General features: G+C 42.3%; 1 protein-coding gene across 9 annotated transcripts in view; it reads left to right on the top strand.

The window, feature by feature from the left end:
- LOC118312625 (endonuclease V-like) overlaps nucleotides 1-24,063 on the top strand; it is a 72,169-nt gene extending 48,106 nt beyond the window's left edge. For 4 of the 9 annotated variants that reach the window (XM_047333948.1, XM_047333947.1, XM_035637392.2 and 1 more), the window contains one exon: nucleotides 23,740-24,063. The gene's annotated coding sequence lies outside the window, so the exon portion shown is untranslated. Of the gene's footprint in view, nucleotides 1-3,691; nucleotides 4,052-4,076; nucleotides 4,107-5,586; nucleotides 5,645-10,601; nucleotides 10,625-23,739 lie in introns of those variants that run through there. The other 5 variants (XM_047333945.1, XM_035637389.2, XM_047333946.1 and 2 more) reach the window with 5 other exon arrangements.
- Nucleotides 24,064-26,866: the final 2,803 nt, after the last annotated feature.

Here is a 26,866-nt window from a genome sequence, read left to right as displayed (position 1 = left end):
TCTCTCTCTCTCTCTCTTTCTCTCTCGCACAAACACACACGCAGTTTGTGTGTGTGTGTGAGTTATCAGTGTGAGTTATCAGTCAATCAATTATGATTGACTGACTATTAAAGAATAACACTATAGGTTCTGGGAACAAGAAGAAATGGTGAAAAAGAAATCATTTGAGCATCTGACCAATCAGATTAGCTTTTAAAGAAAACCCATTGATCACTTGGGAAATGTAAATGGCTCCTGCTGGATGAATAAATGGCCAACTGTTTGCTGACACGATAGCCAAAACATCTTTATAAGGCCATCTTGTGTGTGTGCGTGTGTGTTGTCAGCTTTTTGTGCTTTGCAAGCAGCCAAAACTCTGACTAATGCCGCTTTGAAATCTGTGTTTTTAAGTAGTGCACTTCTGTCATTGCCTCTTCTACTCCTCCTCCCTCATCTCCCCCCCCTTCAATTAGACTTTGAAATCGAAGCTGGAGTTATGATAAAGCCATTTTTCTCCACTGAAGAATCCCCGAAGGTGTTTCCTCTATTGTTCTCTGGTTTACACTTATCGGTCCTTGTTTCGCCATCAACACGTATTTGTTTCTCACTTGTTATAGTTCCGCTGGCTCATCTTCAGAAAGACACATAAAGTGTGTGTGGGTGTGGGTGTCTGTGGGTGTATGTTTCTATCATTGTGAGCACACGCTTTGATTTGAATTAGTATTTTTGAGGGTTGAGACTTTGTTTTGGGGATTGGGTTTGGCGATGGATTATGTATTATGTCAGCGGGTGTGTGTGTGTGTGTGTGTGTGTGTGTGTGTGTGCGTGCGTGCGTGCGTGCGTGAGAGATTTAGGGAGTTGAGAGCAGAGATGACAACGAGGGAGTTAAATCTAGAGATGGTTTGAAAGTTAGAGGGTGGGTGTAGCAAGAGGAGGAGTTGACATGGCATCATTGGACTGTGAAGAAGCTTCCCTCCTTTTACCACTGTGTTGCTATTTTTATTCTGTCATCTGTTCTAATGCCAACAGAGATGCAACAAATGAGAAAAGTGTGCATTGCACATTTGTAGAGCAAACTGTTGTCTTCTTGAGAGAAGAGGAGGAAGGTGGTGATGGGGATGATGTGGAGCGAGTTGCCGGGCGAGAAAAGCCACCGATTGATATGGAAGTGGAAGCCTGCAGATGGAGAACAGACCTTACCCTCTCCGCTCCCCTCCCCCTTGCCCCTCCTCTCTTTATCCATCCTCCCTCCTGTCTGTCTGATGCAGCGGCGGAGAAACCGCATCCATTTCATCATGCCCGGCCTCACACTGAAAAACCTTCAGTGTCGCGTTAAGCGCCGCCTCGCCTCCCTCTGCCAGAATGCCGCCAAGCGCTGCTCAAGTGTTGATGAATTGCCACCACCTGCCTCATTTTTCACCACTGCCACCTCGTCATCAAACACACTGACACAAAACCCCGTGCACTCCTCAGCGATAACAAGAACAATCGCTGAGCCCCAGGAATGAGAGATGGGAAGACAGAGGGAAAGGGCAAATGAGCAGGGGGATGGGTGAATGGGGTCTGGGGAGGGGGCAGATGCAGAAAACAAGCTGTAGCATAATGTTGCTTCATTCAGTTTGTGATCGACAGGTAGAGACACAGTTTGTTAATGGCAAAACAAACACAGCGTGCCGGAGAGCAAGGGGTCACTTTTATTTTAGTTGAACAAAGTTGAACCACGAGTACTGTTAAGATGTTTGCATTTTCACTTTTCTGGCCGTTCTGAATCCACACCAAATACATTCTTTGGTTCAGGAGGATTTGAGTCCATCTAGACAAGCACCGAGTCGCAGGCAAAGGTGAAAGCAGCAGTGTTAAAAATCCCTCTTGCTGCTCAGCAGCTGTGCATTTTAACAGTGTCACTGCATCAGGATGCTCACACCTTATTAGTTACCCACCAACACCCTGTCGTTACGATACTGTCGTTTACAGCGGCTGCCAAGTAAATCAATAGAATAGTCACTCATCTGTTTCTCTTTGCTCACATCGTGCTTTGACCCTTTCCTGTGACTGTTTCTTCTTCTGGTAGAGGACGTCAGTGAGCGGATGCATAGTTGGCGTTGACACACCGAACCACTCTTACAAGCCACTGGGTGGCAAGATCTTGTTTGAATGTTTCTTAGCAAAAGCATGAAGTCGAGAGAATTTACACCTCATATGTTTTTACTGGCCTATTTTCTATGCACATTTTCAATTTGGGCATGAAAGACAACCTGAATATGAAACCCCCCAAAAACTGTTTGTAAAAAGCTGGAATATTGCAAAAAAGATGTAAAAAGTCTTTATGCCTGGCTGAGATGGAAAAGGGGAACGAAGACAAGATGAAGGAGGGCCATCAGAGATTTTTCAAATACACCTTCATGTTCCGGTACCTGCTTCTGCTTACTGTACCGCAGACAAATCATTCATGTCACGCTGCCACTCTCTGTTGCCTCCACCTTGTTTATAACATAGCAGCTCACAAAAGCTACTACGTCGGCCCAGAGGTGTAGAACAGAATGCGAAAGCCACAACACAAATAGTAAAGCCACAACACAACGGACAGGAGAAGTGAGAGACAACAAATGCCTATGGCGCCAACATTTCCAGGGCCGGCACTGAATGGAGACATACAGATATCGGGGGGCTGATACAGTCAACACTAGTTTTGCTTGTCAGAACTTCAACAATAGCCCGTCACATGTACTAGGCACATCGCAAAGTGACAATGAATATTGTGGAGTTGGCAATGACAGCAAAAGCTGCTTTATTGCGTGCCATTCGTAAATCAGATATATGTCACACTACATTGTGCAACTGCTCTGTGAATATCGCCATGGCATCCACGCCTCCACTTGTGAGTGGAGCACCTTGAGTTACCTGTTAGGTTACTTGTTATGTGTTCTTGAATATGATAGTTAAAAGAATAGTTACTAGAAATTAACAAATTTATATTAAGCATAAACTTAATAAATTTGCTGATGTTAAAGCTAGTACATGTAAACATAGCTTGGCTTAAGGGTAGCGTGAAAATGGAAAAGAACAGTTTAATTGAACTAAAATTACTCCCTTATATGTAATGAAAACTTTATTTCAATCAAAGATATTAAGTGTATTTTGTCATTATTGGCATATGCATGCTGGCCTTAGGGACACCTGTTTTGTGAGGTCACTGTGACCTTGACCTTTGGCCATCCAAAATCCAATCCGTTCCTCCTTGAATCCTAGTAAATGTTGTGCCAGTTTAGAGGGAATTCCCTCAAGGTTTTACTGAGATATCGCATTCACGGTAATGGGACGGACAGACGGAGGGAGGGATGGACAACGTGAAAATGTAATTCCTCCGGCCATGGCCTTAGCAAGCACTGAGACAGAGAAACACCATTTTCTGGGAAATTGGCCCCACCATTTTTACACACGAGTTATTTTCTCACCATGGAGAGTACTATAAAGCCTGTGAACACAGTTGCGGCTCTGGAGGGAGCTTTCAACAGACTCTCATGATTTCATCAGAATGAAGCCTTTGAATAGTGACAGAAAACCTGCATTTTAAACTGGGGGCGTGAAGTTTGAATTATGAGGATTTAAGAACCAGGGAAGGTCTAATCACAGTTTACCTCAAGTTGTATAACAGGAAAACTTGACTCATACCTTCATATTTCTTTCTTTCTCTTTTTTCATTTTCATGCAGAAGCGTCCCTTCTTCACGGACCCACAACACTAACCTTTTAATGCATTAAATTGAAAGTAAAACGTTTTAGTTTTTGATATAACGTGTAACTGGTTCAAGTAAGGAACAAAGGAATGATCTGCTTTGCTAGTTCTGTCCAGATGTACTGTTGTTTTTCAATATCAAGTCTCGCAATTGAAAAGGAATCAGCTCATTGAAAATGTTGTGTAATCAAGGTTACATCTTTACAGAAGAATTGTGAGTTTTCCAATCTATATTTTTTTCCCGCTGACAAAGTGTGTCCCTGTAGCCATGTACCTTATCTCCACCACCGAGAGCAGCCGCTTGTTCTGTTATTGCATCCTGTGTGTGTGTGTGTGTGTGTGTGTGTGTGTGTGTGTGTGAGACTGATAGATGAGTGGACCAACATCACCTGGCACTTGACTTAAAATGACAGGTGAGCTGCTGCCATATCAGACAAATGTCCTTGTTTATCTTCAGTAGAAGCCCCGGCACAAAGCACATCCCCACCCACTCACACCAACATCCTATGTACACACCTTTGTGTCCCACCCTTGCACACACACACACACACACACACACACACACACACTAGGGGTGTAACAATACACGTATTCGTACCGAACCTTCACGGTACAGGCACCTACGGTTCGTTTGAGAGGTTTACCGCAATACGTAAATATGGCATAAATACATAGCGTAAATATGGCGAATGTTGCTTTGACTGCGGTACTTAAAACTTCCAGTCGGAGTTCCCACCGGATGTGGCGGGTGACAGACCGTTTAGTCTCCGGCTCGAACGGTGCACAGTAGCAGATGGCAGTGAACAGCCCCATGGTAACTGGACGCTTAGCTTAGCTCAGCCTGGATATTTTAGCGAACGGGATGGCTAATGCTGACGGGAACAGGACACCAGAGCTTGAAGACGCTCCCGTGTCATCTAAATCCGCAGCGTGGGACCACTTTGGTTTCCCGGTGAAATATGAAACAGGTGAAAGACAAGTGGAAAAGACAAAAGCACACGCATATGAAAAGGCACCATCCAAGCATGACTATCAACCGCTGTTAGGAAAAAACAGCGAGTTGTGCAAAAACGCTGCTCCCCACATCATTTCAACAACCCCTACCTAGCAATTCAGAAAATCTGCATTTTTATTTGAGATTATTTATATTTATCTAAGAACGATGTTTTTTGCAGACAGATGTTGAACTTTTATTGTTTAACTAATTCAACTAATGTTTCTAATTAACAATGAGCAGTCTTTTTGCATTTTCCCCCTTAAAGGTTGGGTAGGTGATTTTGAAAAATCGCCGCAAAATCTGACTCGCTTCAACAAATGAACACGCACCGCTGCCTGAGTCTGAGTCTGACACGAGCGGGTCACAACATGCTAACGGACTGCTCGTGGCTCATTCAGTAGGAAAACACCGGACATTATCATAATATAAACGTAAACAATGAAAATGGCTATTGTTGGTGGGCAAGCTAACATGTTTGTGTTTTTGGAAATCTCATTGACAATAGAGTTCTGGTGCAGTAACTTGTTGCTGGCTAGTTAGCAACAGGCTGCCGCAGGCTAAGCTAAAACATAAACAGGGTTAGCAGTTCTTTGTTTTGAGGTTTATATTTTTAAACTTCAGCACATTTCAGCCATATTGTGACGATGAAACTGCTGCAGCACCTTCAGAGCTTTCTGCCCTTTTTTCTGTTACTGTCTGTGCCACAATGAAGGTGAATTTTGTACAGGACTCATAACATGTTGTTTAGCACGTCAGAGCTTCCAAGATGAGTGTTGTTAGCTCAGACTGAGTTTACTCCAGACTCTGTTCAATGTATCGAATCATACAAATAATTCTTTATCATGTATCTGATCTAATCATGTGTTACTGTACAGGCCAGAACTCGAGGACTGAGCTTGGAGCAGTGACGTGACACGAGCCTGCTGCTTCACTCACTACACCTCACATCAGCAGATGCTGCTCCACCGGGCCGTCCCGTTGCAGGTCTACTTGTCTCTGCCAGAACTGCCCACAGACGTGGAAAGAAAGTGCTGTGGTCAACTTCATGACCCCCGTGTCCAGGCTGCCACGTATGGAGGATCACATTTTGCACAGTATTTTGTGCAATACCAATGTTTATTTATGTTCTGCATAACCTGCTCTATATTGTTGGAATAAAAATCTTTTAAATGTTCAAGGCCTTTTCCTTATACTCACAGCATAAACATCCAACCATTACATTTACCTCTTTACAAGCTGTACAAATAATGAGAACACAATGTGTCATGACACCTGCTTATTTTTTTTGGAACATCATACAATATTCCAAATATGTATTATAATATAAGCATAAATAACATATGTACAACAATGAAGAAACTGTCTGCACAGGGTTTCCTAGCTCCAGTGTCAAAGCAGGTCTGTCGACTGACGGGTCAGGCTGCACTGTCGTCGACTCTTAGGAAGTGGTCCTGTAGAAAGAATATCACAATAATAGATCAGTATTACTGTCAAAGACTGACAACACTACAGCAGCATTATCTGCAGTGACAAACACAGTTTTCTGTGTCACCTTTTGTGGGAGCTAAGTATAATTGATTTAGTGATTTGTTGGTGGACCAGCTCTTTCATACATATTTGTGTTATGACTTTGTTTAGGTAAATATTGAAGATCATAACAAGTAGTTCTGAGGTTCAGAATCTGTACAAAACAAAAATTAAAACAACCCACCTGGCACAAATGTTTACACTTTGGAATTTTTTACAACATTACCATATGGATTTTAAAGTTATGTTACCACTTCATGCTCAACCTACAGTATCATGAGCCGACTCACGTGGTCCTCTGCTGACCTGCTTCTCTAGCTGTTGACGAGGATAGTCTGGTCTCAGTGCGCTGCTCCGTGGCAGACAACATCCAGGTCCTGGACTTCTTCATGTACAACTTGCTGTACCTGGTATAAGATGAAGGAGGTCAACTTAGTGAAATAATCACATTACCTTACATTGAACAGTACTTTTCATTTAATTTCCTGCCCGTCGTCCGGACCACAGTCTGGGAGCATGGAGAAAGATGCTCTGCATCGCTCCGGGACCTGCCCCTCATGCCCGGCGTTGTGGCATTTATTATTGCACACAGACTGCAACATGCACATCAACTGCTACTACAAGCCTCTAGCCACGCACGCCGGGCATTCTCACTACACCTGCTCCACACACACACACACACGTAACGCTTCGTCCCGTTGAGAGCGGTTATAGATAAACAATCAAGCGACATTTGCTCACAGCTACAGTGACGACACCCGGCAAACACACAGGCAGCTTTAGCTGTAGATACACACAAGCTAACGTGGCGTTAGCTAACTTAGCTAGTGTCCTCCAGCGAAGCTAACTTGGCTCTGGCTGATACACACACAAGCTTCCCAACAGTTCTGTTGTTTACACAGCTCCCGGAGTTGACGCCAGCGGTGAAGAGCCACACGATGTTTACTCTGTTCACTCCTCCTGTAGTCTCCAACTTCTTTGTGTCCGTAGTGGTCTCTGCTGCTCTGTCTGTTGTGACGGGAAGCTGTTGTAGGCACTTTCTCTGCCGTTCTGCAACTCAAACTGGTCACGCGCCCGACTGTGTGGTGAACGAGCGGAGTGCGCGCAGGCAGGAGAAAGCCGGTGAGGATGACAAAAAGATGAGGGATTGTTTTCGTTTCATTGTCAGATCATTCAGTGTTTTCATCGCTATTGGTTTGTTATGAGAGTTTCTGTTTTTGACAGAAAGTGCTTCTCATGAAAAAACGCCTACCCTACCTTTAACTGAGAACCGAACCGAACCGTACCGTTCCGTGACTTTAAAATCGAGGTACGTACCGAACCGTGATTTTTGTGTACCGTTACACCCCTAACACACACACACGCGCACATGCATACAAAAGCCGTCCAGGTGTCTTGCTTTAAACTTCGCCACAAGCACAAACTTCGCACATGCCCCTGCTGTAAACCAGAAAAAATCAATTGGGCCTTTTTCCCCCCCCCTGAGGCGTCTAAAGACAAATCAATCGAGGCCGATCTATTGTAATAAGGATGCGTCAGCCTTGGACGAGGCAGAGGAGGTGCTGCGAACATCGGTTATTAGATTTTCCGGCGAGGGGAAGAGAGGCTCAGCAGACAGGGCCAAGGCTTTTGTTTCATTGAGTGGCTGTTATGTGAAGTCCACCCCTGCTTAGCAACTCCTCCGTCGCTGCCAGCGGGCCGCTGCGCTCCCCCTGTTAAGGTGCTTCAGTCAGCAGCGATGCTCGACTTCGTTAGGAGTGGGATTAACGCTCTCAGAGGCCTCTCCCACTGACTGGAGGCTTTAGACATTAATGTGATCCCCACTTTGGCTTTGTTGTGTAACATTGAACTGTGTGTTAATTCAGGAGATTTTTTTTTTTTTCCAGGTGTCCACTGTATCCCAGATCAAAAAGAACAACGTGCCTGGTGTGCATTGTGTATGCTGTTTAACAAAACAAAAAAAAACATGCAGTGGCAGTCAAGAAGTTTGTTGAGTCCAAATTCTCAATACTCAGTTTCAGAGCAATATGCCCCAAAGGCTGGATTAGCACTCAAGGGGGTTTCTGGGATGAAATTAACTGCCCAACCTTCATTCACCCATGGGTGTCTGCCCCCTCTTTTTGCAACCTCATCATCATAAGAACACAGATTTTTGACTATCACACAAAACCTTGGTTTACCACTCCCGGGGAAACTTTCTTGCTACTAGTAAGGCTCAAAGGCAAAATTGTCAGTGTGATGTTGGATTCATAAAAAAATATTTTGGATTGTTGTATTCAATAAACATTGCATGCTCTAGGGAATGTTACCTATTCTGGAGGTTTTGTTGCTACTGTTCACTTTCACCCTCCCTCCTCCCTCAAACTGCTTTCCTCTCCCAGTATACACATCTTAAAATATTCAGACATGTTCAGTTCATGTGTCCCTGTTTACTCTGTTTTTTATTTTCCTGTAGTAGAGTAGGTAATCATCTTGTCTCTTAATCTCAGAGGCTTTTTCATGTCACTTCTGTACTGAGATCTCACAGACTAAAACATGGAAAGGTGACGTTTTTTTGTTTGATGAACTGAGCAAACATCTCTGATGCTGATGCTTATAAATATTAATCATCTCACTGAGGGCGTTGGATAGACTCTGCTCACAGCACTTGAGCGCAGTGAACTCAGCCAAGCATCACTGCATTCAGTCCATTATGGTTTATCCATGTAGAAATGTTCATAGTTTCTGATACCTTTATTACAAAATTAAAATATGACCTCACGTTATCAGGTAACTTTCACAGAATGAACCCAAACGCTTTCTTTCCTCCGTGTTCACTGCTGCGGTGAGATAAAGATGAAGCTGTTGGTACTAAACAACGCTAAAGTTAGCCAATAAATCAACCATAGTTTATCATTAAAGGTGACATATGCTCATATTCAGGTTCATACTTTTAATTTGGGTTGCCACTTGAAAAGATTTACATGCTCTAATTTTCAGAAAAGGCATAAGTGTTCTCATACTGCCCATTCCTGCAGCTCCTCTTTTCACCCTCTGTCTAAAACGCCTGGATTTAATTTAGCCCTGCCTCCGATAAACCCCAGTCTGCTCTGATTGGCCAGCTGGCCCAGTCTGTTGTGATTGTTCAACCGCTTTCAAAATCTGTCGGAAATGTCACGCCCCTTCACCAGACAGGTGGAGATTCTCAGATTGCAAGATTGCAGGTGTGGTTACCGCAAAAGAGTCCAACTGTGACATCAGAGTGGGAGAGAAATCTGAACCAGTGGTTCAGAGCCCGTCTGTAGGGTTTAGCCAGCTCACAAAAAAACCATAGGGTGGTTCTTTTTTCACAGTTTGTGGGCTGGAAAGCTCCACAGATAGACATCTTTGTGCACAAACACTGAAAAAGTGATGTTTGCATAATATGTCATCCTTTAAAACAAATTTCAACATTTTGGGGCACTTATTGTCGGGAATGTGGTTGCATGAAGGAAAATCATTGTTAATCAATAGAGCATGATGTACAGCAAAGCAGGTCGGACACCAACCAGGACTGACAAACCTTAGAGTTTGAAAACCTTTGAACTATGTTGACTATATGCTCATTGTGATGGCTCATTCGGTCCACTGCTGATTGATCTGAACCAATGTGGTCCAGCTTCATGCAAATAGCTTGGATCCTGACAAGATGGATTCTCTGCTTGGCAAGGTTAATGAAAGTAATGCCGTATGAAAGATTGCATTGCAGAAGCCGGTGGAACAGAGGCTAGCCTGGACACGACGTCGTGACATCCATCTGACTGCCTCTGTCGAGTTATTATTCAAGCAATCTGTCGTAGCTACTATTGAGGACACTGAGGTCATGTTATTTATTTATTTATTTATTTATTTTTTGAGGGTTTTAGCGACCAGGGGCAGTCACATTCCACAGTAATAGATGATGATTATTTCATAGGCGTGTTCCAGTATTCGTCATATTTAGTAGTTCTCAGCAGTATTTTTTATTCTATGTACTGTATATAAAGGAATAGTGAAGGAATAAAAAAAGGGATTCATGATTACCTGGGATTTTCTTGACAGAAGTTTATTCCTGACGGTTTGACGAAGGCTCAGAAACACCACTTGTGACCATGTTGGGATGTGAAATTGACAGAAAATATAATTGAACAGTCAGTTGTATAGATAAAATGTTAAAACGTTCAAATAGTTCGTGCATTTTTTTTTAAATTTAATTTTTGGTGTCTGCTCAGGACTTTCCAAGAAGTCAAGAAGACCGTGGAAGTTGTCAGTTTGTCACGCTGTCTATTCTGTATGTGTGTCGTATTAATTAAGATGCACCCACACACTTTACTGTATTAACTGTCTCTTTCTATTACTCATACAGTACACGAACACTCACCACAAACCCTGTGGAAATAACGGATGCAGCTCACAGGTTCAAGCCCCTGAAATCATCTCATGTTGATCTGAAGCATCAGCCTCTCATCTCAGCCCTGACATCTCATCAGGAGCTCCAGTGTCGTTAACCCTCTCACGTGTGCGCTCATTCGCTCACATTTCACTCCGTTCCCCGGAGATGCCCTCTGCAGGATACTGTTGTGTTTGTGCTCACGAGTGTTTTTCTTTCTTTTTTCTCCAAACATGTCATCAAGCTCGCTCTTTCCTGTGGAAAAAACCGACGGCTCCTACGCACACACCACGCACACCTCTCCTCACTCACACACATCATTACTCACTATAAAGGACCGGCGGCCTCTGGGCTCTTCCGCCGCAGGCCACCTTAAAGGCCTCGTCTCCCATTCATAAGCCGTAACGTGCACGTTGGTGTGGAGTAGATCAACATGAGCGGTGGCGGCGCGTATCGCCTGCGAGCTTCCTGAAGACACTACATCCGCTTCCATGCATCACGGCCATTACAGCTCATTTGCATCAGGGTGTAATGTGGTGGTTTTTTTTTTTACCGCAGGCGAGGCAAGAGTGTGATTTGCAGTGAATCAGTGATGTTGATATTTGGCTTCCAACTCAAATGTCACAAATGTATGTGTTTGTTTTTTTTCTCTTTGTGAGCATGCACACATCTGCTATGTTCATAAATTCATGAATGACATACCGGCATAATAGTTAAAGAGACATATAGAGCGCACAGTACGTGATGGTAAATCATGACTGTTGAATGGCAGTGGTGCAGAATGTGAGCTGCACAGATTGTGCTATTCGTTATGTCAATTCTCTTCTCCGACGGGGAGTAACAGAGACCCTTCATTTCTCCTCCACCCCCTCAACTCTTCAGTGTCAAGGCTCAGCTGCCTCATACAGCCTGTGCTTTAATGTCAGAGAGGCAGCTTCAAAGATCCTGTCACCCCCACCCACCTCCCTTCTCTGAACATCACAATTTCCTCCCTTTCCTTTTTCCTCTCCTTTTCCCCACCATCTTCTTTCCTCAGACCTTGCTCTTTTTTACTTATTTATCTGCCTTTAACTCCTTCTTTCTCATCTCTCCCGCCTAGGCCGTCTCTCTGACTCTGCCTCCCCTCCATCAACACTCTCGCTCTGGCACACAGCTGTCAGACATTGCAGTGAATCGTATCACACTGACCCAATCAGAATTTATTGTGAGGGGGGCATCTCTTCAAAGCGATTGCTGGCTATTGGTAAGCAGCTGTTTTGGAGCTGAAACCAGAGCGAGAGAGACTGGCAGGCAGGCAGACAGGGCAGACAAGATATATCAATTTCTCACTGTGCACAGATTGTCTCTGCTTGGAATTCCCTGATAAGTCAGGATGCAATAGGTTTTCTTGAAGGAGCGGTTCACTCAAATGAGACAGGCCAGGTGTGAAGTCAGGATGCTGGATGCAAACAGTCATAATTAGAACACTTCACTGAATCTTGCAACTGCTTTTAGTTTTCCATTCTTGTGTAGTTTTTCAGTGTGTGCCTGTAATTTGTGTTGTCTTTTGTTGCTGTACCTGTCAATTGTTCACGGGCCTCTCTTGAAAAAGAGATTTTTAATCGAAATGAGTTTGCCTGATTAAATAAAGATTAAATAATAACAAAAGTTTTTAAAAATGTACGTGGAAGCCATTGAAGACATTTCCGTGACGAATGTTTGACAGGAGGGCAATGCTCTGCAAAGATTCAGATCAGGGTTCAGGTAGTATGAGCATCCACGATATTACAAATAATGTGTATTACGAATGTAAAGGTAGCACAATATTACACCCACTAATTCTGTTGTGATGTCTAATTTGGTGCATCATCTTGTTTTAGGAGGTAATCTTGATGACTGTCATCCTCTTACTTTTCCTCTGGTGCCACAGTAAAATGTGGCACAACATTTTTGTATATCTATTATAAAGTACTGGAAGGGTTAATATCATAATCTGTATTTAAAAATGGACGTAGTCAACTGGTCCAGAAAGTGAAGCAAATGACTAGGTGCCTGAAGCCTTTATTCTCTGGAATCCCCAGCTGAGGGCAACTCCACTGGTTGCGAAAAGAAGTCAGTTTCTATAGAAGTCGATGAGAGAAGGACTCTACTTCTCACTTGATTTATAACATTTCCTGTTGGAGTTTAATGCATGTTTGGGATGCTCTGGATCGGTGTGTACGACAGCGTGTTCCAGGTCCTGCCAATATCCAGCAACTTCGCACAGCCGTTCAAGAGGAGTGGACCAACATTCCACAGGCCACAATCAACAACCTGATCAACTCTATGCGAAGGAGATGTGTTTCACTGCGTGAGGCAAATGGTGGTCACACCAGATACTGACTGGTTTTCAGACCCCCCCCTACTCTTTTTCCTGATAAATTGACCATTCATGTCAGTGAGGGTAGAAAACCAACACTAAACAGCACCACAAACCTTTAAATTAATCAAGAATTCAAACACTTCTCAAAATAAGTTCATGGAATGAGGAAAATATTATTAACAGATCATTAGGTATATAAATAAATCTTAGCGGCATCAAGATCAATATTTTTTTTAATCTACAAATTAAGTCTATATCTCTCTCAGATAAATGCATTTGTATAAAGAAGCATAAAAATACACAAATAGTGTATGTATCTGCCACAAATCTTGAGTTGTACTTCAGTACAATTACATCTAATGCTACCACTAGTATCACTGATACTATAAGTTTCTGCCATAAATATTTGGCAAAAGTGTCACCTCCTATAAAATATGCTGTAGCTGTCATTTTGAATCATGAAGGCACACCTTGATCTTGACTTGTGGCCTCTCACCGCAGCGCAGATCTCTCCCCCATAAATTGAAGTGTTTCTGTTTTGGGTTTTTTTTAGTCGGTCAGCCGTGTGCGTAGGCAGTGAGCATCTCCCGGGGAGTAGTGGCAGGTGTCTCTGTCACAGTGCCATGTCCTCATCAGTCAGGTCACTGCTGACGTCACACAGTGCAGCTCTGAGACCCGATACTGCAACATCGCATATAACTCCTAATTCTGTTTTATCACCGTTGACCTCTTGCCAGTTCCCTCCCTTTAATCTGCATTCATAGTTATTTCAAAGGTGTGACCAATCAAGAGTCTTTCACACTCTGCTTCTTCACACATTCATGAATAAACCATCACTATGTTTGATGTTGTTCAGGGAGCCAGATTAATAAAATATGTTTTTTTTAAAAAAAAAAAGGATTTTAACATATGTGGGAAAGTGTAATTTTGAGACCAAAAGAGCCAGCTGCATTTTCTGTTTCATCAGACCCCCTTCCGACAACGCCACGAGAATACTGAGCACAGGGGGCCACTCAGCATGAGTTAAGTTAACGGTACTAATGTAATTAGTTAAAGGTTGAATAACAAAAATGTGGAAACTTTTATGATGGAAAGCTTTTGGACTTAATGTAAAATGCAAAGATGTACATTTTGAAATTAATGTTTTTATGAATCCATCAATTCAGACGCATTAATGCACAAAAATGTATCTGCTCAACAACACACATCCAGCACACATTCTTTCAAAAAAATCTCCAGGTACATGAGCGTTGTTGCACGTCAGTTTTGCTGTTAATATTCTGATAATATTGATTAATAATGAACATTGAGTTCTCATGAATAAGAGTTCCAGGCAAATGTTTAATACTCATGGTTGTACCAACAGCAGTTAATTTGTGCTGTTCACACTAGCCCACGTCCTTAGAGATGTTTGATATACTGTATATTGTATACTGTAGATGCATTTTTAGCTTCTGTTCTGTTTGTGCATGGGTTGCGGAGACAGCGAAACAGAACATACAAGAGTGTAAGGGCACATATGAGAATGGCATCAATCTTCTTATTGAAATCTCAGCAAAAAATAGTAAACAAGCATATTTCCTAAAATGTCAAACTATTCCTTTCTTTATGAGATTTTTTATATATTCTGTTCGAGAAAATGGAAGGATGCCTGGGTGGCAGAGACCAGAAATACTAAATTGTCATAGTCGTCTGTCCACCCCAAATGTCTGTTGAAAAGAAATATTGCAATATTTGTGATAAATATTAAGTGAAAAAAGCTGTTAAACTTAATGGGTAAACATACAACTCTGTGAAACCACGTGACCTGCATCATTGAAAACAGCTCTGCACTTATTATCTGCTGACCATATCTGAACAGGATCCTTGACCTCCGTCTGCCCCTCTGAACACACACACACACACACACACACACACAAACACACACCGCCAGCCTTCGCATGGCATATCAATGCCTCCTTCCCTCTCCCACACACAGTGACCCCATCCAGCAGCATTCATCTCCCTGCCAGAGTGAAGTGTAAAGAAGATTATTACCTGTGAAGGGCTCAGCCCCCCTGAAGATCTACCGCTCTACCGTCTGCCCTGCAATGGAAATGGGAAAATATTGCTAATGTTTACAGGCCTGAAAACGTGTGTGTTCATGTTATATGCACTGGTAATGCCCGAAGCCTGACCAGCATGGCTAAGCAGCTCCCAAGCTTGTTTACCATCGGTAAATGTGCTGACTTCAGGAGGTTTTGTGTGCAAGTGTTTTTGTATGCGTTTGCAGAAGTAACTCTGTGTGTGTGTGTGTGTGTGTGTGTGTGTGTGTGTGTGTGTGTGTGTGTGTGTGTGTGTGTGTGTGTGTCATCTGGCGTAAATGTATATATATTTTTTATATTTTTCACATGAAACATTCCAGGAGGCAGCTGTTGAAACCTGTACAGTATGTTGAACAGTGTTTCTTTCTTTCTCCTATTCAGACTACGGTACCAAACAGGTACAGTACACACTTTAAGTCTGCTTAGTGCAAGGGAAGCTGACTTATATGCAAGTCTAAATGAAAACATATGAGCACATATCCTGTAAATCATAGGTCATTCTCATTAATTCTTAAGGAGTTGTAGGTTGGGGGCATCCATATTGAGACCGCACTCAGATCTCCCTAAATTAGCATAAATATATTGAAGCAGGAACTCCGAGCAGTCACTTATGATTGCTGTGTGTGTGCAAGTAAAATGGTGCATGCAGGGATGCGTCCTCTCTCCGGGGGCGTTGGTGTCACAGATTTGCATGAATTTCTTAAAGATGAAATTTGATGCAACTAAGTTACCAAAATATGTGGAAGATGGCCTCCCAATGGAATTGTGCTGATTACGGAAATTAATATAACATCCCCATGTTATCGTCAGCGCAGTGATTGGTGAATTTTTCTGTAAGGACCACTGTTTTTTTAGATTGTATCATAGTAACCATATGAACCATAGGCGTCGATCAATATGTAACTGCTGTCTTACATGTTGTTCTTTCATTCATATAAAGGAACAGTCGCAGTGAATGGTTTGCTTTCTTAGAGGTCTGTTTCTGAAAAGATGACCACTACTGAGAGTCTTTTCTTTCTTCACTCTCATGAGAAACCCCACCGGTATCAGATAACACAAGCAGCCAAACGCAGGAGCATAAATCCAGGATTACCTTCACCAGAAATCCCAAAAATGTCAACCTCATATTGCTGCTAGAGATAAAAAAAAAAGTAATATGATAATCAAAGGCATACGGAGTCATCCAGGGCCAGCACAAGGCATAAGCGAAACTTAGCGGCTGCTTAGGGCTTCCTGACCACCCATGACCAATATAACTATGGGCACGGAACAGCCATAGTCAATCAGACAGTTGATGGAAAAGGCAGTAGCATATGAAGTTTAAGATATAGGCAATGCATGACTAATTTCAATGTTTCATGTGTGATTTGTGTTTGGGTGTGTGTCTATATATAGATATGGCATCCCTCTATGGAGGTATAAGTGTGTCTGTGTGTGTACACACTTGTACACCTACATGCATGTTTCGACTTGTTTTGTTGTAGTTGTTCTTTTTCCTATTTTTTAATTTATTACTATTATTATTATTATTATTATTATTATTAATATTATTATATTTTTCTATAATTTTTATAAGATTTTTTCCATTTTGTACTTATTTATTATTATTTATAATTTATTCATTTACTTTAAAAAATGTTTTCTCCTCTCGATCTGAGTGTGAGCGGTGGGTAGGAATTAATAAAAATATATAAAAAGATTAATTTTAAGAAAGCCTGGAGAAGCTTCCGGAGGGGAGAGACAAAGGAGAATAGCAGTGTCACACGTTTTGAGTTGTGTTCTTATTAAAGAGTAACGTGACCACTATTGTGAGTTGGCAACTTTTAAGATTAAAAACCATTGAAGCATAAAGGCTGACATTGGTAAAATGTAAGCAACAGAGCTACAACTAATTAAATTGATAACGGTCGTGTTAGATTTACAGAAGGTGTGTGAACAATCAAGCATTGACAATAGTATTAGTGGCGCTAGGAAAACCCCCAAATTAAATTCTGCTTAAGGCCCCATATAGGCAAGGGCTGGCTGTAGATTCATCCTTTGGGAACCATGAATGTATGCACCATGTTCTGTGCCTGTCTGTCCAACAGTGAACACACTCTATTTCCGTGGTCGACCACAGCGGTGGACCGAACAACTGACATCGCCACCTCCACATCAACGCTCTACGTTAAAGATGAAGGATTTTGAATCTGAAAAAAAACGATTGAAGGTGGCTAGATATATACATACAGTATGTTGTAAAACCAAGAAAACGAAAACAATTTGTCTAAACGAAAATACTTCGTACAGAACAGATCCCCGCTTGCTCCCTCGCTTCCTGCTTCTTGCTCTCTGTTATATTTCCATGTTGTGTGTCTGACAGACAGCTTGACTGTGGCAGGCCGATGAAAGCAGAGCAGACCTTGGCTGTCCAGCACAGACACGCGGGTCAGACAGGTTAGCAGAGATGATGGTTCACCTTACTGCTCAAGGTCTAAGGTCAATCATTCATCTTTCTCTCCCTCTGTAAGACTCCAGAATGCCTAAAACGAACTACCCCAGGTTTCACACTACCCTTCAATGTAAAATCAAGCAAATTAATAAAACACCATGATACAAATGCAGCTCTAAGTGCATTAAGAGGACAAGAAATGCCAAAAATGCCAAAACGAAAATTGGAGAAGGAGAGTAACACAGGTATCAGAAAGCTAAGCGCTTTCAATAGATTTGGAGAAAGTGCGATAGGCCTCAAGACCTGAGAGGTCTGAAAGGTTGAAACTAAAGGCATGTCTGATATGTTGTGTAGGGGCGGGTCATTTAACGCTTCAGACACAATAAGGGAAATATTGAATTGAATTGAATTCTGAACACTGAAAGTACTGTAACAAGCAGCCAACTCAGGTAATGAGAATAACAATGGATAATAAATGGTTTCAGTAGAAAAATGCAGCCTATTCATAACGGCCATTATGAGTTCAGCCAGACTAAAATAAAATAAAATTAAAAATCTCTGACCTTTAGAAATATTTCTTGGCAGTGATGCTCTTAATGTGATTATGAAAGCATTCATACTTACCCTGAAATGTTTAGGGGATAGTGGTTACCCAGCAACCCTGTCTGCTGTCATTGAATTTTTCTGCAACCGCAACCACAGATTATTTGATCAGAGTCTGTGGGATTCTTATCATCTTATCATTAGGAGACAGCAAATGGAAAAGTTGCATATGGTCATCACATTGTAAGTAAGGTAGCCGAGGGTTAGCGGGTATAAATTAGTGCTGCATGGGAAGTTTGAAGGTTATGCTTCAGATTCTTCATATTATTTTGGGTAAACTGCAGCAGCCAAACTTCAGTACTCTTTGGTTTATACTGAACGTGGTTTTGACACACTGTATTCAGGCAGTGTCGGGGGCTGTGCGTTTTTTATAGGTGCTGGTACCGTCTGCTGAATCCAGTAGTACATAGTTTTGTAGTGCTGAACGATCTACACAGCGAGTGTGTATCGTATTTATCACAGTAAAAGTTTGATGATGAAGTTCTATCGAGCCTTTCCATATTAGACTATTTCATTTTGAATTTTCAAATCAAACTTTGCATTTCAGCTGTGATATTGAACACTTTTTTTTCTTTTTAATTTATTAGGGAGAGAACATTTTGCCATACAGATCTTTGTTTTGTTGCAAATGAATCAACTTTAGCAAAACTGCAGGTTGAAGATGAGCTACTTTAGAGTGAATTTTGCATCAAGGACAACTTGGCCCAGTTGTTTGGTGTGATTCAACCGCTTGTTCACTCTGAGTTTCTCTTTCATTTCAGAGGAACTGGACACATATAACTAACACTCGTGTTTGTGTGTTTGTAAATACACAATCCTTGGATATATTTATATAACTTAAAATATTCCCTGTTTATAATTAGTGCTACATCCCTTTAATACCCCCCTCATGTATCATCATGGCTTATATCTAATTAGAAAGATGCCTAATAGCTTTTTAGAGTGACATTACCCATCTCTAATTGCCTGAGTCATAAGCCATCAAAGCCCCACTGTGAATTTAAAAGAAGGTGTTAGTCCCATAAAACAACACTCATCATGTGTCTTTTATCAACAAAAACCTTTTAGTAGAAACACAGTGTCGCACCCACAAAATTTGTTGCACCAAGCTCGTGTGTGTACAGAAGAATGGGGCCACACTCGACAGTCAGGATATTTTTACTGTAAGTAGTGTGTATTTTTAGAAATACCAGATGGGACACTGGGAAAACAGTTTTCAAACTTCTCAGCGTAAGTCTGACATCGTCTGCTCTACACATTAACAGGTGCTGATTTTCAAGATGGCATGTCTGAACTGTTTTGCAACTGTTATCACTTGTCAAGGAAAATTACACAGAAAAATTGTCCTTCTTGTATCGTCCACATTCATTGTTGCATATTTTATATGCAACATGAAATGTTGTCTTTTCCTTTGTTTTCCCTTTTGATCTCACAACTCCTGTTGGAAGCAAAACAGTAATTCAGTCAGGACCACTATATAGTCAAAATGAATTCATATAAATAACAGCAGTAAGTTATATTTGGCGGTATGGCTCTGTTCTGGGACCCTGTAGGGACAGCACATCTCCCTACCCTTCCATGAGCCTTCAAGGAATGGAACCCAAAGACCCCCAGCAAAGATCAGAGCAGGCATCAATGACAACACATGACAAGTTAGATTAAGTTAGATGAAAAGGAAGTGCTGGGGTGGAGGTGGGTGATGAAGTGGCTGGCATTGAAAGCAGCAAATATAGGCAGGCTAAAGCAGCTTGAATAGAGTGCACAATATGAGCTTTGCCAATTGAATGCGTAGATTTTGATCAGCTAAGCCATCAGCTGATGTGGGCTGGCATAGAGATCTCTGGCAGCTGATGTGCTGGGTCGTGGCTGAGCTTGGCTTTTTGGTCTGCCTGAACTAACACTATGCTCACTTTTACCTCATCAGCTCCTTACTGTTAATAGGCTCTGAAAACTTTAGCTTTTTTGATAGCATTAAAAATGAAATTAAACAAGCAACAGTTGGTGTTATTTGCAGATGATGTGGTTGTGTTGGCTTCAAGAGACTGTGACCTTCAATGTGCATTGCAACGGTTTGCAGCTGAGTCTGAAGCAACCAGGATGAGGGTCAGCACCCGCAAGTCTGAGGCCATTGCTATGTTCTGGTTGGAGCACACATTCTGCCCAAAATGAAGGAATTTAAGTTTCTAAGGGGTTCTTAAGTGAGGGTAGGATGACAAGGATGACTAAGAGGACTACTTTGCTAGACGTGCTGCCACCACAACCGTAACCTGGGTAAGAATGAGAAAAAGGATGCATAGATATTGTTAGTGTATAGAATCTTGAAATCTGATATAATCTGCTTCTTCAGGACAGTGTGGTTGTGGTCAAACCACATTTGATTGACAGTGGCATCATAAACAAACATCCACATCAGATTTTGACTCAAATGGTTCTAAACTCTGATTGGTGCACTGAAACACAGTATTTTGCATCACCTGTCTTTCTCAGTGTGCCCACTTCAAATCAGTGAGAACTGCACATTCAAAATATAAATACAATTTTCATTAAATCTTTCATATAAAAACACTCCAAACTGTTTCAGCTTTGCCTGATAATATTGCATTTATGTGTTGCTCCAAACAAATTGATTGGGAAAATTGTTCAGTGCCTTGAAGTTGAGAAATCCAATCAAACGTGTGTCGTTTTTTAAATCTGTCTCACTGTCCGCGCATGTTATTTGACCCATCTTATTTCTCCACACATCTCAATAATTCCCTTGAGTACCTCTATTATAAATGATAGAATGAATGGCCAAAGTTATACAGAAATAAGACCCAGGTTGTAGTAAAGTCGAATTATCCCTTAATCCTGGCACGGATAGTACCCAGATCTACCTACTGAGCTGCATGGTAGCACAAGGCAAGATAAAACAGTACTAATTATAATTCTTGTTGAGAACATTATAGTTTCTCTGAAGAGCTACAACCGAACAAAAGAGGAGAAACAAGCCCTCCTACTTCATGTTGTGTACTCAGGGGTGCAGTGTGTGTTTAATAGATGTCCACCTGTACACATAATTTTACAGAAAACAATATGCGAACTTGAGTCATCAAACACGCACTTGCCCATTAAATCCCACTAATGAAACCACTCTGTAAACACCCACCATGACATAATGTGTCTACATCTAATAACTAACACTGCAGTATATTAACATCAGGTCCACTGAGGACACAGTGGGGGCCTCATATTCTTTTCTCCAACACTGACCTTGGATCAGCCTTCTGTGATGTTACATTACAATTCCATTATGTTGTCCACTTATTGTCCATTGAGCACATTGACCAGCACAGAGGCCGTCTGTAACAAGATAACATCTCTCTATCTCATTCTCTGTCTGCCTCTCTTTCTTTTTCTCTTTCTTTTTCCATATTTATTGCGCATTCTCTTATTCTGCTTTCACTCCACCGCTCTGTCGCTCATTGTCGCTCAGGCTCATGTCGATCATGCAAAAATGTCAACAGACTTTGACGTGCATAGAGGAGATGCCTGTGATGATGATTCCACAACTTGGAAATTTGAAAATTCAAAAGCAGTAATGGATCAGGGTCCATATCGATCAAGTGTCTCAGAGTAGGAACATTTCGTGCAGTTCTTCTTTTTAAGACAAGCAGTCAAAGGATTTTAACAACTCCCTTTACTTTCTCAAATCATTTGAATCTCTACTCTGGTTTTGAAGATGTCTGATGATTGAAAGCTTATTGACTGACCACTTTGATAAAAACTGAATAATATTTGAAACTGGCCATACAGAAACTCATGTCCTTGCAACAGTACACAATGTTCATGGTAAGGGTGCTTAATGATATTACTTGAAAGGGTTTACATGCTATACTGTTCAGGAAACACATCAGTTTCCTCATACTGTCCATTCCTGCGGATCCATTTTCAGTCTCTGATAAAGCCCAGTCCGCTCTGATTGACCAGCTGGCCCACTTTGTTGTGATTGGTCAAAGGCTTCCAGCCTGTGTAGGAAGCAGGCGCAGGTAGGAAGCGTCGGCCTCCACTCTCGCTGTACCTGGCTTCGTTGGGGGCGGTGTCAGACTAGCAGCCAGGCGTGCCATCGTGGTGACATCACGGTGGTATCGAAATATCAACCGGACGTGTTTCCTTTAACTTAACTACAGAAGGTGAACTTTTTTTTTTTAGATCTTCCTATGTTTCAGACTAAAGTGCATGGTTAAAGTAGGTTTATATTGTTATATTACCCAAGACTTACTTTACAGAAAAAGATGAACCATCTCCTCATGTCGACACGTCGGGCACATAGTTAATACGGGATGTAGCTGAGAGAGGAACTGTAGGGGCCAAGATGTTGTACATGGAGTAGTTTCTCACAGCAGAGCCAAATTCACTATGCTGACCTTAAAGGGCCCATATTATGCTCCAGGTACCTTTTCAGCCTGCCTCCACGTATATTTGGTTATCTGGGGTGTCTGCCAGCCCACTGGGAATGAAAAGAAAACAGTGAGTCGTTGATTCGTGGTTTGGGTTTATCGTGCAGACGGTCTGTAAACGAACCAATCACAGCCCGGGCGTCAAGTGACATAAGTTGTCTCCTGCTACTGGGGAGACCACGCCCCCAACCTGAGCAGCATCTCCCACCTTGAAGTGCGGAAAAACAGATCGCGTCTACGCCATCATTTTCTCGCGGCTGCCGGCGTTCTGTCGCGGCTGCCGGCTTGCTGCCGGCGGACCTCGCGGCTCGCGGCTGCCGGCGGTCGGTCGCGGCTGCCGGCGTTCGGTCAGCAGACCCGGGGAGGAGCAAGGTGGAGCAAGGCGGAGCTTTGCGGAACACGAAGGGAGGGGGGCGAGGAGTGAGCAGGAAAGCGCTGGAATCGACCGTAGTCTCACAGGGCTGTTTATACAGAGAGAGGAGGGGGCTGTGTGGCTTGATCCTTGAGGTGTTTTGACATGGAATGGCAAAGACATGTAGTTCACACACCTGAAAACCAATGTAACTTGTGTAAAAGGGGCATAATATGGGCCCTTTAATTGAAGACCCTTTTTTTAACGCCACAAATGTCGTTGACACTGCAGTACATAGTTGTTTTTGTCAATGTGGTCTAATAATTATTCCTAACGTCATATTTTTTACATATATAATCTTGGTAGGCTGCCTTACTTGTACCCACACATGAAAAACCTCCACATAATAAAACGTCTTGTCTTGTCTGAATTTTTATCTGTGTAATATTTCAATATTTCACAGCTGTCAGAGAACAACATGTCATCATACTTTCGACTTTGCAACCCCGGGTGTTGTAAAACAGCAATGTCACGCTCTCTCCGAGGAGTAGTCCTTCTCCTCGCTGACAGTGAGTGTAGGATGCTTCATAAATAACTCTCTTAGGTAACAGTGTTGTTTGTCCAGGGTGAACTTTCAACACAAACTCGAGGAGTGACTCTGCGATGCCCGATGAATACAGACTCAGGCTGGACTTGGTGTATCTCTGGTGTTTTTAGCAAATTGAGCTGAGAGCCGCTGCTGAATGACAAATTCCTCTGATTTAAGTATTCTCTAAATAGTCTTTGTAGAATGGTGACACTTTGAAAAAGATGTCCTATTAATTCTAGAGCAATAAAAGGTTTGTTCTTTGTCTCCTCTCGTTTCAGGTTGATGACGAAGGATATCAAGAACCTGACCACCAGCAACTACAGAAGATCCCAAGAGTGTGTGTTGTGTGTGTGTGTGTGTGTGTGTGTGTGTGTGTGTGTGTGGTTGAGTGGCAGTGCCTTAACTTTCATGAGCTTTTAGAATCACAGCTGTTTTAAGTCTGGGCTAAGAAGCCTCATCAGATTAACTGTATTTTTATGTACTCTGACCCATATTTAAACTAAATATGGGTCAGAGTGGTTATTTTTATATACTGTTCTCATTAAATTTTTGGGTCACTCAGCTGTTCACACTGGGATTAATAAATCATGAATGTCCCCTGATCTGCTTCAGAGTGGTCGTCTGTTAATATCCGAGAGGTGTGTGAATTAGTGATCAATGCTGAATTAAACAGGGAGCTGTTCCCATATGGCTGCATGTGGGAACAGCAAACACTGTAACACAAGAACAGTCATGGGCCTTGTGTATGATGTGTTGTCACCGGGCGCTCTCTTTAAATGAGTCAGAGCTCGCAGCAGGCACTGCTGTGCCAGGCTGGTCCCAGCGAGGCGAGCGGAAAAGACGAGGCGGCTGGCTCTGCAGGGATGGTGGCCAGGAATAGAAGTGGTCAGATGGGGCAGTATTGATCAGCAGGAGGGGTCAAATGATCAGCTGGTGGAGACCGCAGACTGATCCCACGTCAGAGCGTTGTGCAGTGCACGACACTCGGCATATACTGTAGTTACAGTATGACCAGGTTGTGACAATTGAGGAGAGTGCAGGTTATTACCTGCGTAAAAACAGTGTTTTATAGTGCTCAGTCATAAAACATCACATTAAAACAGTGTGCTGGAATCACGTAAGATGCTCTGTGACTGACACTACGTGGAAGCTATGATTGATGAATTATTTTTAAAAGTTATTGCTAATGAGATCAGTCATTCAAAAAACCTCGGTCGACTATCAGCACCAATCTTTTGTCATATGCTTTGAAATTTACATTTTGACCAAACGATCCATACTTTAGCCTGATTATTTCCAGGCCTTGTTTTGTCTACAGACAGAGGTAGAGAAATGCCGCCGTCTCTTTTTTAGAAACTAACCACTCATTTTGTCGGCTGACATGACGACTACAGCTAAAAGATCATGTCCACTCTAGTTGGCTAACTGATCAAACTAATGTTAACTTGCTGAGTTGATTAAGAGAACATAACACTTCCTCAGGCTGCATTGCCTGGTGTTGCTGGATTCCTTCCCTGTGATGGGCAAAGCTGCCATTCTTCTCTTTCAGCGTCATAGACAGGGCTTTGAAGAAAAAAACTATTGTAGCCTTTACCTTGAAAGTATAACATTCAGTTACTTCTGTAGATATTAGTCAGATAGCAGGACATGCATCTTCCCTTATTGGGTGATATAGCTGTGTTCCATTTCAAAGGGCTCCTTCAAAAGCGTCTGACAATTATGTCTTTCCATTCCTATTTAACAGAGGATCCAACAGGTGGATCCTTCAGTTCCCAACCTATACCAGGATTCATCATGCGCCGTTGAATAACTTTCGAAACTTGGGCAACTGCAGCTTCGTTGCTAGGCGACAGCAGTAAGGCCGGAGCACGCTGGTGATGGCAAATAGGAAATCCTCCATAGACCACACCGTCTCATTTTAGTTCGGCCGTTGGTAGCCTCAGTCGGCCACGTAGACTACGTCCTCTGGAGGAGGCGGCCCCTGAATTGGCACACAACTGCTGTCCTCATCAGGTGAACTTGCCGTGAGAAGAACGATTATAAATATTGATGCCTCACGCATAGAGCTCGCAATTTTTTTTCTCTCGCCCCGGGGACCGACTCCTTTTACTTCCTCAACAGCGGCACAATGCAGAGAAAACTTGTCCTTTGCCCTGAGACACTGAGCATGTATTAACAGAGAGACCCCCTCCCCCCACACACACACACACACACACACACACACACACATTTCTGGGCATCCACCTCCCTACAGGCGAGTCTATGTCAGTGTCTGAGAAGTGACGTATTTTTTTGTTCTTTTTGCACCTTGTTGAAACATAGGAACAATTGGATGCCAGGGTCATTAATATACGGATCAGCATTCATGAGGGTGATTTGCATTGACTATTTATGGTTAAGCAAGTGCGTGTACGGGGCGGGATATGAGGCTGATTCAAGTACGCACACTTGTAGGTGATCAGTGATTTATAAAGGGAGAATTGCTCACAGGTGTACGCACGGTTTTATAAGTCAGAATATTTTTTTTGCCGTACGCCTTTTTCAGCTTTTGGGCGCACGTACAATTTTAGTAAGGATCCTACGCACAGTTTTATAAATGATGTCTGTGAAGAACTGACACTTTGAGAAAAAATGTGACAGCTTCCCCCTCATATGCAATCCCTCCATCTTCTCTTCCATCTCCCCCCGTCACTCTCCGGGTTTCGGAGGCCCATGGCTGTTAAAACTTGGTAGGTCATCTTTGCTCCTTCGTTATTTAGAGGCGGAAGACTCTGACAGAGGGCAGCTGTCCTGCTCTCCTCCTCTGTTCTCTCTGTGGCCTTTGTCTACTCTATTCTCTCACTTGTTCTTATGAAAAGCTTGTTTCTTTTTCTCACCATCACCTATGACCGCCTATCTTCTTGTTTTCAATTTTCATGCTTTTTTTTCTCCGCTTTATTAGTGTTCTATCTCTTTCCCATTTGGTGTTGAAATTCTTTACTTTCTGCTTATTGACAATACTGTGCCCCTGTTCTCTGTTGCTTGCCTTAAAGCAGACTAATACAGCAAGAATCACAGATTTGAGTTTGAGTTTTAGTTGCAAGCTTTTGGCTTTGATATCAGAAAATTCTAGAAATATACGGCATAATATTTATGAAATCTAAAACAGTAACAGTAAAAATTGTAATGCTGAAAACTTCAAAAATAAATCCAACTCTTCAGTCAACTTATTGTTTCGGGTACTAAATTATTGCTGCCTCTATAGGGACCTCTTCATTGGGTTACATATTTGACATTAGGACTCAAGAAAACAGAATAAAACATAAGAGGCACAAACAAAGAAGTGTGCTTTTCAAACAAATCATGCAGGAGAAATATTACAAAAAGTGCACCAAGGAAACATTTGCTTGTCTGTAAGGGACCCGT

The sequence above is a fragment of the Scophthalmus maximus genome, chromosome 8 (assembly GCF_022379125.1).
Source record: "Scophthalmus maximus strain ysfricsl-2021 chromosome 8, ASM2237912v1, whole genome shotgun sequence".
NCBI classification, from domain to species: Eukaryota; Metazoa; Chordata; class Actinopteri; order Pleuronectiformes; family Scophthalmidae; genus Scophthalmus; species Scophthalmus maximus.
Note: the sequence above shows the minus strand (reverse complement) of the source record. Positions and strands in the feature narration are given on the sequence as shown.